The 12,458-nt window shown below is 37.4% G+C and overlaps 1 non-coding gene across 1 annotated transcript; it reads left to right on the top strand.

The window, feature by feature from the left end:
* The first annotated feature begins 435 nt into the window (after positions 1-435).
* Positions 436-499, top strand: LOC142442039 (U7 small nuclear RNA). Its single transcript, XR_012783301.1, has one exon. It is a non-coding gene; the product is annotated as a U7 small nuclear RNA (small nuclear RNA).
* Positions 500-12,458: the final 11,959 nt, after the last annotated feature.

Genomic DNA, 12,458 nt, shown 5'->3' with positions numbered 1-12,458 from the left:
GTGGGAGAAGATAGGGAGAACTGATCACAATGATCTATCTATAACCCCCTCCCAGGGGGATGGACAACAGAAAAGTGGGAAAGGGAGACATCGGTGAGTATAAGATATGAAAAAGTAATAATAATAATCTATAAGTTATCAAGGGTTGATGAGGAAGGTGGGGGGAGGGAGGAGAAAAATGAGCTGATACCAAGGGCTCAAGTGGAAAGAAAATGTTTTGAAAATGATGATGACAACAAATGTACAAATGGGCTTGACAGAATGGAGGGATGTGTCAATTGTGATAAGAGTTGTATGAGCCCCCAATAAAATGATTTATTTAAGTAAACAAAAAATAAAAATCAGACAATGTGTGGACTGGTTTGTATTCTTTCACATACATATTTAATCTATGTGATGAGTGGACAATTTGAGAGCTAGACTCTATAAAGAAGGAGGTAGTTACAGCTCTTTTAGAATTTGTCTAGCAGGTTTTCTGGTTTTCCCGGAAAATGCCCACACAACCAGTAAAACAGTTATTTAACAATTTAAAAAAAAGAAGGAGGCATCAGAATTGGTCAAAGGCATATTAATAACGGCAATATGTACATGATGCAATCTTATTTGCTGAAAGTCAAGAGGACTGGACATGATAATAAGCAGCAAAGACTAAAGCTTTCACTATGGATTTACAAATCAGTGTAACGAAAGGCAACTCTTCATAAGTAGACCAATAAATAGAATATCCACAGCGAATTCTCATGAAAGCAGGAGTCAAGAACATATGTTTAGATATATAATATTGCACAATATAATTTATAAAAAATATATAATATATATCTTTTGTTGCATAATATGTATATATATATATTATGTTGCACAAGAAGACCTTAACATGTTATAGAGCAAGGATGTCACTTTGAGGACTAAGACATAACTGACCTTTCTCACAATGATTTCAATGACCTCATATGTATGTGAATGGTGAACATTGAATAAGGAAAGTTAAAGAAGAATTGATGCATTTGAAATATAATGTTGGGGAAGAATACTGAAAATACCACAAAATGCCAGAAGGGCAAACCAATCTGTATTGAAAGAAGTATGGTCAGAACTCTCTAAAGTAAAGATGTAGAGACATATTATCATGCACTTTTGAAAGTTCATTAGAAATAGTCAATTTCTGGAAATTATATCTCTGATGCTTGGTAGAGAAGGTGCTCTCAAAGAGAAAGACCCTCAATTAGACAGATTGACATCGTACCCGCAACAATGTGCTAAAACATAACAGTGGAAGGATGGCCCAAGACTTTTGTATCTAGGGTTGTATGCGCTGGCACCCACTCAAAAATGTTTGCTTGTTTATTTGTTTTTTGGTTGTTGCTGGTTTGCTGGTTACTATATAAGCTTTAACATATTAGTATAGTGCACTACAGAATTTCTGTTTCGGTAAAAGTGTGCATTTATCTGATAAATAGTTACTGTAAGTCTCATATTTCTGAATCATTAATTCATATTATTCTGTTAAGTTTACAATGTCCTCCTTAATTTTAAATTTTAAAAAGATAAACTTATAAATGAATAGAGAGTAGACTTTAAATAGAGGGCCTCCATATGGATGAAGCACACCTACATCTGTGATCCAGGAGTGGAGAATATATCATCAAATCCAAAGAAGGGAATGGCATCAGAGCTTAAATTGTTAATATCTGGCTTGCAGAGGACTATAGATGACAGTATGAGCCCAAACTGCGTTTGCAGGATCTACACGCGGAATCGACCTCCAGTGTGTCCCTCTAACTATAAGCGAGGGCTGAGAATAACCTGGTTATCAGGTGGAGAGTATTGGATAGATGGTTATAGTAGATTCAAATGATAACTCCGACTTTAATGGTTAAAAGCCTACCATCTGATCTCCCTTTAGATACGCTTTGAGCTTGATACAATTTTCATTTTTTTTCCAGATTGGGCCTTGTTTCGGCTGTATTTTGTTATTCTTCATGGCGTTCTTGACTCTCTGAGCTGTATCTATCCACGTTTTCTCAGTATATGAATCCCAGGTTGGGTGAATCTATGAAGACCATAACTAGAATAACTGTTTCTGTGGGTGGGTTATAGCAGGAGATGGAGGCCCTAATGAGGAGCCTATAGCACAGATTACAGGAGGGAAGAAAATGTTTGAAAATGATCGTGGTATTGCAAGGAGCTGGAAACAAACCAAATTTCCATCAACTGATGAGAGGATTAAAAAGCTGTGGTATATACATACAATGGAGTACTATGCATCACTAAAAAGCAGTGATGAACATATTAAGCACATTGCTGCATGGGGAGAACTGGAGGAAATCATGCTAAGCGAAGTAAGTTAGGCACAAAAGGACAAGTACAACATGAGTCCACTGAGGTAAGCTTTTAAAAAAAATGCAAAAGGGGCATACAGAAAAAGCTACTGTATACAAACATTCCTGGGGTGAGGACCAGGTAATATGGCAGGGACCAGACAAAATACAGGGATACACATGATAGACAACTAAAAAGGAGGTGGGGAAAGGAAAGAAAATAAAAAAGAAATGGGTAGCGGGACACAGGGCACTAACCCACGCAAGGGGAGCATATTTTTTATAACTCCACAGGGAAAGAGGGACCAGACTTCAACCCAGTGCTCCAAGATGTGAATGGAGCATGCTGGAGTGGAGTAGGGAATCAGTGGAGAGCTCTGGGGGGCCAGTCCCAATCCCAAACACTTTGTGGACACCTGCCCTTCCCCCAGAATAATTTATTTCAAAGGACGGCATTGAAGAATCTGCAGCTCCGGGAGAGGAACATATCTGATAGGAGCACACAGGAACAGATGAAGAGGGAGGAGGAGAGAGTGGATCATATCCTGGCCCACCAGGGCTTGAGGACGATGTTCCCAATTAGAGCAGCCTGTCCACAGAGAGGACCACATGGCCAGCCCCACTATGACACATGACGCCTCTCACTGACCCATATCCCTATAGGGGACAACACCAGGGACACAGTGTGGGAATTGCACACAATCTGATCCTGCCACACCGAGGCAAAACACTAAGGGGATGAAACAGAACAGCAAGGGAATGGATTGGAGAGGTCCCCAGGGAATGCTGAAGGTGGACTTTGGAGCCAGGGTATGGTGTCCTAACAGACTAGACTGGAAAACACTTCCAATGGCCAACAAACAATCCTTGAATTAACTACAAGCTTTTCTTTCTTATTGTGTTTTGTTTTTGTTATTGGTTTGTTGTTGTTGTTTTGTTGTATACTGCTCCTTGGTTTTGCTCTGTCTTGGTTTTGTGCTTGTTATTATCTTCACAGGTCCATCTAAATAAGATAGGCAGGATGAACAATCTGGAGGAAAATACAACAGACTGACAGTTCCAGGGGTACATGAGAGAGGAGAAGGTGGGAGGAAATGTAGTGGTGTTAACAAACCCAGGGACAAGGGAACAACAAGTGATCCAAATTGGTGGTGAGGAGGGTGTGGGAGGCCTGGTTGGGAATGATCTAGGGTAATGTAACCAAGAGGAATAGCTGAAACCCAGGTGGGGACTGGTATGAGAGTGGGAGAAGAGGAAAGTCAAAGGAAATAGAGGAAAGCACTAGGAGGATGGGGAAATAGATCTCTATGCCTATATTTATAGGTTTAGTATTAAAGTACTCCACTCAAGTACTCCCTCAATGCAAGAATACTTTCTTCTATTAAATTGGCATTCTGTGATGCTTACCTTCCCAACACAACTGCTGAAGACAAAGCAGGTGAATAAGCAAATATGGTGGAGAAAGCTGATGGTGCCCAGCTATAAAAAAATATAGTGTCTGGAGTCTTAAAAGTTTGAAGGTAAACAAGCAGCCATCTAGCTCAGAAGCAACAAAGTCCACATGGAAGAAGCACACCAACCTGTGCGACCACGAGGTGTTAAAGGGATCAGGTATCAGGATCATCAGAACAAAAAATCTTACCATAGTGAATGAGGTGGGGGGCAGTGCGGAGTGGAGACCCAAAGCCCATTTTTAGGCCACTGGACATCCCCTTACAGAAGGGTCTCAGGGAGGAGATGATCCAGTCAGGGTGTGACGTAGGAATGATGAAACAAACAACTTTCCTCTACATCCTAAATGCTTCCTCCCCTAACCCCTCCCCACTATCATGATCCCACTTCAACCTTGCAACTCCGGCTAGACCAGAGGATGTACACTCATACAGATAAGAACTGGAGACGCAGGGAATCCAGGGCGGATGATACCTTCAGGACCAGCCGTGTCAGTGGCAATACTGGGAGGGTAGAGGGAGGACGGGTTAGAAAGGGGGAACTGATTACAAGGATCTATATATGACCTCCTCCCTGGGGGACAGACAACAGAAGAGTGGGTGAAGGGAGACATCAGACAGGGGGCAAGATATGACAATATAATAATTTATAAATTATCAAGGATTCATGAGGGAGTGGGGAGTGGAGAGGGAGGGGGAAAATGAGAACTTGATGCCAAGGGCTTAAGTGGAGAGCAAACATTTTGAGAATGATAAGGGCAATGAATGCACAAATGTGCTTTACGCAATTGATGTATGTATGGATTGTGATAAGAGCTGTATGAGCCCCTAATAAAACAATTAAAAATAATAATATGATTGTGTTACCGATTGTACAACATTGATTGTTAAGACTGAAATATTAAATAGTAAAGTGTCTAGATTATGTCATAATAAAATGATTTGGAAAAAATTTTTAAATAACGTATTAATAAAGAGCACAAAAAATTAGAAGAGAAACTCATAATAGTATTTACTAGGAGTCCTAACTCCTCTTCTTCCTAGCGGTGGAACCTTTAGCAATTAAGTGAACTCTCTAAACTCACATCGTCCATAAAGTGTGTAGAACATAGAATACACAAAGACACGTGCATATTTGAGCAGAAAAAACTATTTTATATAAAAAGCTTTTCAATACTATCTTGTGTACAAAAATTCAGAAGTATAATCCTATACTAAACTTATAAATGAAATGTAATAGTAGGCGTCAGTAATCAGCATGCCTGCTGGAACCAGAACCAGCTATCAGACTCTAGGCTATTCCTATATTATGAATTATGAAATTTTGCCGAGGATCTGAGATAAGTTGAGAGAGAATTATTAGAACAAAACACTGTCATGTGTAGAGAAATAGGAATGATCACCCACATGAAATCTTGGCTAAGCTCAAGATAGCTTACCTAGTAGAGATGCATAGGCCCAATCAGTTAAAATTACCAAAGACAGACATACAAAACATTAAGTAAAGGAGTTATAATCACACATTATCTGAAGTCCACTGCTTGAAGTAGAGATCTTTGCTTGATCAGGCATAAGATGAATGCAACTCTAAGAAATAGTCTCCTCAGTTGTAAGAATATAATGACAATGCCTCGTTTATTATAAAGCCACATTCCTCTTCATTTAACTCAGGTTCTCTGATTATTTGCTAATCATACAGACTGAATAAGTATGGTGAGATTAAATAAGTATGGTAATACAGATTGAATAAGTATGGCGACACACACCTTTCCTGATTTTAGATGGGATAATATTCTTTTGTTCTGTTTACACAGCTGCCCCAGTCCATGTGTAGTTGCACATAAGCATAATATAATGTTCTGGAATTCCCAATATTCTCAAGTTAATCTATAGATTTTTTACAATCCATATAGCAGAATACATTGGCATAGTCAATAAAACACAAATAAATGTATTTCTGGTATTCCAGGCTTTCAGCCATAATCCACTTGACATTAGCGATAATAACCCACATCCTGTTTTGGATCTGGTCCAAATCTCTGGCAGTTCCCTGTACTGCTGCAACTGTTGTTGGATGATCTTCAGCAAAATTTTATTTTCAAACGATATCAATGATATTGTTCTATAATCTGAGTTTTCTGTCAAGACCCATTTCTTTGGAAAGACTACAACTATGATTATCTACCAGTCAGTTGGCCAAGCAGCTGTGTTCCAAATTTCCTGACAAAGAAGAGGAAGTGCGCCCAGTGCTTCATCAACTTGTTGGAACATTTCAATTGGTAATCCACCTATTCCTGGTGCCATGTTTTCGGCTAATGCTCTCGGCGCGGCTTGAATGTCTTCACTCAGTACCATTGGTGCTTCATGCCCCATGCTTCCTCATAAAATAGCAGAACGTCAGCCAATTATGTTGCAGCGATCCGTTGCATTCTTTCCAGATTTTCTAGTTCCTTTCTGCAGTACTTTGTCTATAGAACCTTTCAATGTCGCAACTTGAGTCTTGATTTTGTTCTTTCAGTTTAAAACGAGTTAAAAGTAATCTTCCTTTCTAGTTTTCTAACTCTACAGTTTGACATATTTCATTATTGTATTTTACATTTTATTGTCTTTTAGAAGTAACTCCCTTTTGAAATCTATTCTGCTCTTTGACTTTATCAACGTTACAAATAGTTTAAAGCTCCTTATTGATTCTATCAAGATTCAAGTATATTTATCAAACAATAAATGTTAAATATTCTACAAAAAGGATCCTTGATAGTTTGGTATTGAAACTTGGTATTTTCCAATCTTATTGTGCACCAAAACCATACCAAAACATAACAATCCTAACAGTAATGAGTTGATTCTGGCTAAATGAAACTTCAAGAGCACAGAACAAAACTAATCTATATGTGTTTATGAATCCCTAAAATTTACATGTCTAACAATTTCCTATGTAATTCTGATGCTTTAGAACCACACCATCATGAGTCACTGTGATGACTACACTACCCACAACTGTCTTTTTTCTTTAACACATATCTAGCTTTTCTCCAGATTTGTGCCAAATTACTCACATTCATATCAAAGTCTTTATGAAGATAATTCTCTCTCTTCTACTTTTTCATCATTATGATTCGATCTGCTTTTATTTTAAATATATGTTCTTTATTATGTGTCATTTCACACATGAAAATATGTAACAGCATTCTTAGTTCAAATGAGTTAGACTGAATATTAAAAGGACATGGTAGTTTAAGATCAATTCAGGCGATTATGCTACTTAATGTATTATTGTAATTCTCTAGTTTTGGATCATTTAATAACTTACACTGTATTTTTGTATTTATGGATCATTTAGTAACTCAATTTATGTTATTATTATAATCATTATACTTCCCTTTTATTGACTTTGTGCTCATGAATAAGAAAATGTAGGCGAGAATATTATGGAATATTCACATGTAAAATAACTCTAATAAGTAACACTGACAATATCTAGAGGCATAGATATTTGTAAAGCAATATGTTCTATTACTATACTTATTTTCAAGGTGCATTTTAATGTACTCAAATATTTAAAAATATACACAATTATAATATTTATGTCCTACATTGGAAATATTTCACAAATAGGTTTAAGTGTCAAACGAATTTATCTCTGTGTTTTACTAAAATAATATCATGGAGGCATTGGTGGCTACAAAGGGGCTTCAAACAGTTCAAGGAAAGTTTTCACTATCTTTTCATTCTATCCTTCAGTGACCTTTTTGTAGGTCCCTCATATTGTACACATCTGCCAGATCAAACAAAATTGTATAAAAACATAGAATTCATTAATCCTGGTGGCACGGTGTTTAAGCACTAACTACTAAGCTAAATGTCTGTAGGTTAACCTTCCAGTTAATCTGTTGGAGAAAGGTATGGTAGTCTGCTTCTGAGAAGATGACAGTCTTAGAATACATATCGGGCAGTTTTACCAAAACATTTATTAATGAGTTGAAATCGACTTAATGAGTACAGGTATTTTATTTTGATTTCTTTATATTATACAATACTTGTTCACAATTAAAATATTACATAAACCTTAGAAAGAGCATCTTCTTCTTCTGGTTCTTTTAACTTCCCCAAAGTCACAGTTGATTTTTGAAGCACATATGAGGTTGTAATGCTTTAGGGATCCAACCATCAAAGCATTCTCAAGAGTTTAAAATATATAATTCAGTAAGCAAAATAATTACAATCTATCTTCCTGTCCACATTTATTGAAAATCTAAGATATGGTCTATGTTAATTCTAAATAGATATTTTAATAACAAATAATAGAGTCAGCAACATCAGTTATTCAGGCTGATATGAGTTATGAAAATCAAGTACAATAGCACAACTAAGTTTTAAAAATAAAATAAATAAGATAGCACAGAAGCAGTGTAAGTGAGAGACATAAATGTGAGAATGAAGACTTAAATTTAATTTTGAAAATAAAGAAGGCATGTTACATTAGCTGTTCTAATAGTTTAAAAAATGGACACATGAATATTAATGTGGAGCCCATTATGCCCTACTCTTAGGTATATAAATGTTATTCATCAAAACACTGAGACAATATCATTAGATTAGATGTCTTTTTTGAAATCATTTACCAATTTTTCAAATATTATGCCCTTATAAATGACATGAGCACACATAATCAGAAATTTTGAGATTATGTTTGAAAGGCGTACTCTGCATTGTCTACATTTTTGACCAAGGTGACTAATTGGAGAAAAACAACAACAACAACAGCAGAGATACTGCAGCATACAAGAGCACTGTGTGAAGGATCCCAAGTTCAAGCCTCTCCAATTTGCTTTAATTATGCATTGATATTTAAGGTACATTAAAAATTATGTGTAAAAAAAAAGAAAGAAAAGCTCTGGCATAGCATACCTAATCCTCATGCTATTTCCAGAATGTCAATGTCATATTGAAATTCAATAGTCTGAAAACATAACTTTTGTTCAGTTTGTATAATACAGGCATAAATCATGGTAAAGAAATCATCGATTGAGTGTCTGTGTACCCTTATAATGGGGGAATAAATAATTGAAACTGCAGGCTTGAGAATAGTAGAGTTTCTTACAGTTCTCAGAGCTCGGGTTTCTTGTCGGACTGGACTGAGTTTTGCATGAGGCCTCCAGAGTGCAATCACCGGCCGGCCCCTTGAAGGGTGGGCGCCACTGTCATTGTGCCTGAGAGTCTGGTATTGCAGCCTCACGGGAGGCTTGGCACTAGAATATGCAGGTGCAGGCGTGCAATGCCCTCGTTCTAGGAGACCCTGGACTACTGGTTGAATCCATCTCATCTCATCAAGTGATATGAGACCTGCCGGTGTCAGAGGCGCTTATCCCCACTGTGTGGTGGTCCATATAGGTGGGAAATTCAAATGACCTGATAGTGGCCGCTGGCCAGCCAGGTGACCTGAAAGAATGAGGGAAAATACAGTGCTCGGATTTTTAGCTGATGAGCTCTGTGGACCCAGGTGGGCAGGCTGGTGTTCCTCTTATCCTGGGGCTTGGTGCCTTGGCAAAGGCATTTTAAGAAGGCATAAAAGTGATTTCTTCCTGCTTTGGAAAAGGCAGAGTGGAGGCAAGGAAGGAATTCTGCCAGGTCAGGGTGGCATTAGACACTGAAGAGTAGGCTAGTGAGGCTGTGCCACGGGGAACAGGAATCAAGAGGAAGGCTTCATATTATATCTAATATTGCCCAGAAAAGGAGCCCGGCCGCATATTGGTTCTCTGTTGGACTCTGATCTTCAAGGTCAGCATTTTGAAACCACTAACCGCTCTGGGGAAAGGGAAACATTCAAGGGTCCAGGCAGCGATTGCACCATCAACTTATAGCATGGACAGAAATGTTGACTCACAGTGCATTTGGAATTCATTCCACCAGGTCAGACTGTTCATCAAGCTTCCTATTTAGAGGTTCTGAAAAGATTGCATACAGTGTGCGGCAAAAAAAAAAAAAAAAAGACGATTTTTTTGACGGGGGGGGAGGGGCACTCGTTTTGCCTCCACGACAATGAAACTTACCACATAGCTATCTCAATGCACCAGTTTTTAGCAAAAAAACAGCATGCCTCTCTTGGCCCACTCACTTTACTCACCTGACCTCACTTCATGCAATTTCTTTGACTTGGGTCAAGGAATGAAGAGGAACATGACAACCTAGAGAGAAGGAAAAACAAGGGAGTTGCTGCCAGCCATCCGAACAGATGAGTTTGAAACAATATTTCCACGAATGGAATCACATATTTGACAAATGTATTAAATGTAATGGAAAGTACTTTGAAGGTTTTAAGGGTTTTTTTTGTAAAAAAATTTTTTTTAAATACATAGCTTTGAAAAAAACTCATTTTGGGGGGTACCCCTAGTATAATGGAATTTGGACTTTGACTAGTTAGCTCAGATGTTTTGAATACTTCAAGAGGAGTATAGTCTAAGTAGCCTGAAATACTTACATTTACACCATTATAATTCCACAATTGCCTTTGTAGTTCATTTGGTCAAAATTCATTATCTTACCATTTAAAATGTAATTAGTTAATTTTTGCAAACACAGATACATGCACAGTTTTTCAGGGTTACACACACAAAATATTCCAAATACCCCAGTCCATTAATTTTATATGAATTTACTTCTATATACACATAAAAATTTCTCCTACAATTCCCTATTGTGTTTCCCCTGTGCCATTATATCTCTGTATGTTATAAATATTTAATCGTTACTTCTTGTGATACTTTTTTTATTAAATAAGCTAGTTGATAATGAAAGAAGAGTAATTATCTACCATAGTTATCATTCCCGTTTCTCTTTGTTTGCATAAGATTCATCATTTCCCTGCTTCAATGTATCTTTGCTATCTTCCGTGATATGTGTGCTATCATTGTCAAGCATAGTAGATGTCTGTATGTTACACAGAGCTCTGGTGGAGGAATGAATGCACATGCCTTTTTCTAACTCGCAGCTTCTGAAAGCGAGGAGAAAGAGCCTTTATCCCACCACAAGGAGTGATGCCTCTGAGCCCCTTGGGGCACACCCTGTCCTGTAGAGCTGCTGTGAGCTGGAACAGACTCAATGGCACTGAGTTGTTTTTTTCATATCTTATGGACCAAACAATACAGTCATATATGAAGGGGCTTAAAATGTTTTTGAAAAAGGGAAATGGAAAGAAATTAATTTTTTCACAGTTTTTAAATCCCCTCAAATGTGTTTATTACGGACATATAAATATGTGTAAAGATATTTTTAGGATTGATACCATAAAAAGTTTAGAAGCATAATAAAGATCAATTATATTACATTCTTTAATTGTATAATTTCTTTTTGTGTCACTGTGGTTTTTGGTCTGGATTAGAATTAACATCTGGGGTAATTTGCTTTGAACCTGAAGAATGTTATTTACTAGTTACCTTATTGTAAGTTTGACAGGATCATGTGTCCTCAAACCAATGGAGACCCTAAAGTCTGTGGCTTGTTTTCCGATTTTGCCATGGGTCAACTTGGATTCATTCAGGAACAATGTGTCAGGGGTTCAATATATCCAAGTTTATCGTAATTTACCAATAGTAATATTACATACATGGAGAGGTGAAAATTGGATGCAGTAGTATTTCAATAGTTTATGAATAAGCGCCCCCCTTTTTTTGGAGGGGGAATTACATTATGTCTCCACTGTAGACCCTGAAGTTGGGGGTTAAATGTGGCATTATTCCCTTCATTAGCTATTGCTTAAGGCTCCTCATACCCGTGCCCAATGAATTGGCACTTAATGAATCTTGTTCTGTGTATACTGATGGCAGATTAAAGTGCATCTCTTTGGGACTGTAAATTGTCAAAAGATGCATATGATTAATAAGCAACATAGGTCACTCCAGCAGATGTACTCATAAAGTTCCCATTTTCTGACAAGACCATCTGGAATCAAACTGTTTATGAAGAGGCAATGTGCTGATTGCTGTTCCTGCTACTACTGGCATATACGGGTAGAAATATGCCCACATTTCTACCCTAGTGAGCTCTACGCACACGCACGTGCACACACAACCCCCCCCAAACACACCACACACACACCTCTATGCTGCAGGTTGCCGATAGAAAGGCAACTAATACATGCCTTACTTGAGACTCCTTGGCACTGTCAATGAAAATAGAAATACATTGGAGAAGCTATGGAATACTTCTAGGAGAAATATTTTTTCTAACTACTATGCTAAAAATGGAGAACTTGAAATCTTAGATCTCAGGTATAATGACAGGATGAAATTCCAGAACCTTATCTACTTACCTGGGAAAGTCCTTACAACACAAAGAAAGGAATACAAAACAGAATGTTGAAATAATTGTTACATCCATCACAAAATCAGATAATAATTGAATGTTTGGATTCCTTATTCTTCTCCACTTTTCCGGGTTGTTTTTTTTTCTGCTTTGGGATTCTAAAGAAAGTCATACTTATTGGAAACACTTTCTGCAGCATAAATTCATTGTGAATTAGCATTTGTCAGCAATTATGCATCCACACTTGCCAAAAACCATAGTGATATCAACATTATTAATTTTTTAAAAATTATGTTGTGATTTTTCTTAAGCACAGCATTTCTGTTCTTTTAAATATTTAATATTGTATTTTTAAAGCATATCAACACAGCAATTCTTTCAAGTGCAG

The sequence above is a fragment of the Tenrec ecaudatus genome, chromosome 2 (assembly GCF_050624435.1).
Source record: "Tenrec ecaudatus isolate mTenEca1 chromosome 2, mTenEca1.hap1, whole genome shotgun sequence".
NCBI lineage: Eukaryota > Metazoa > Chordata > Mammalia > Afrosoricida > Tenrecidae > Tenrec > Tenrec ecaudatus.
This window is presented reverse-complemented; position numbering and strand designations above follow the sequence as displayed.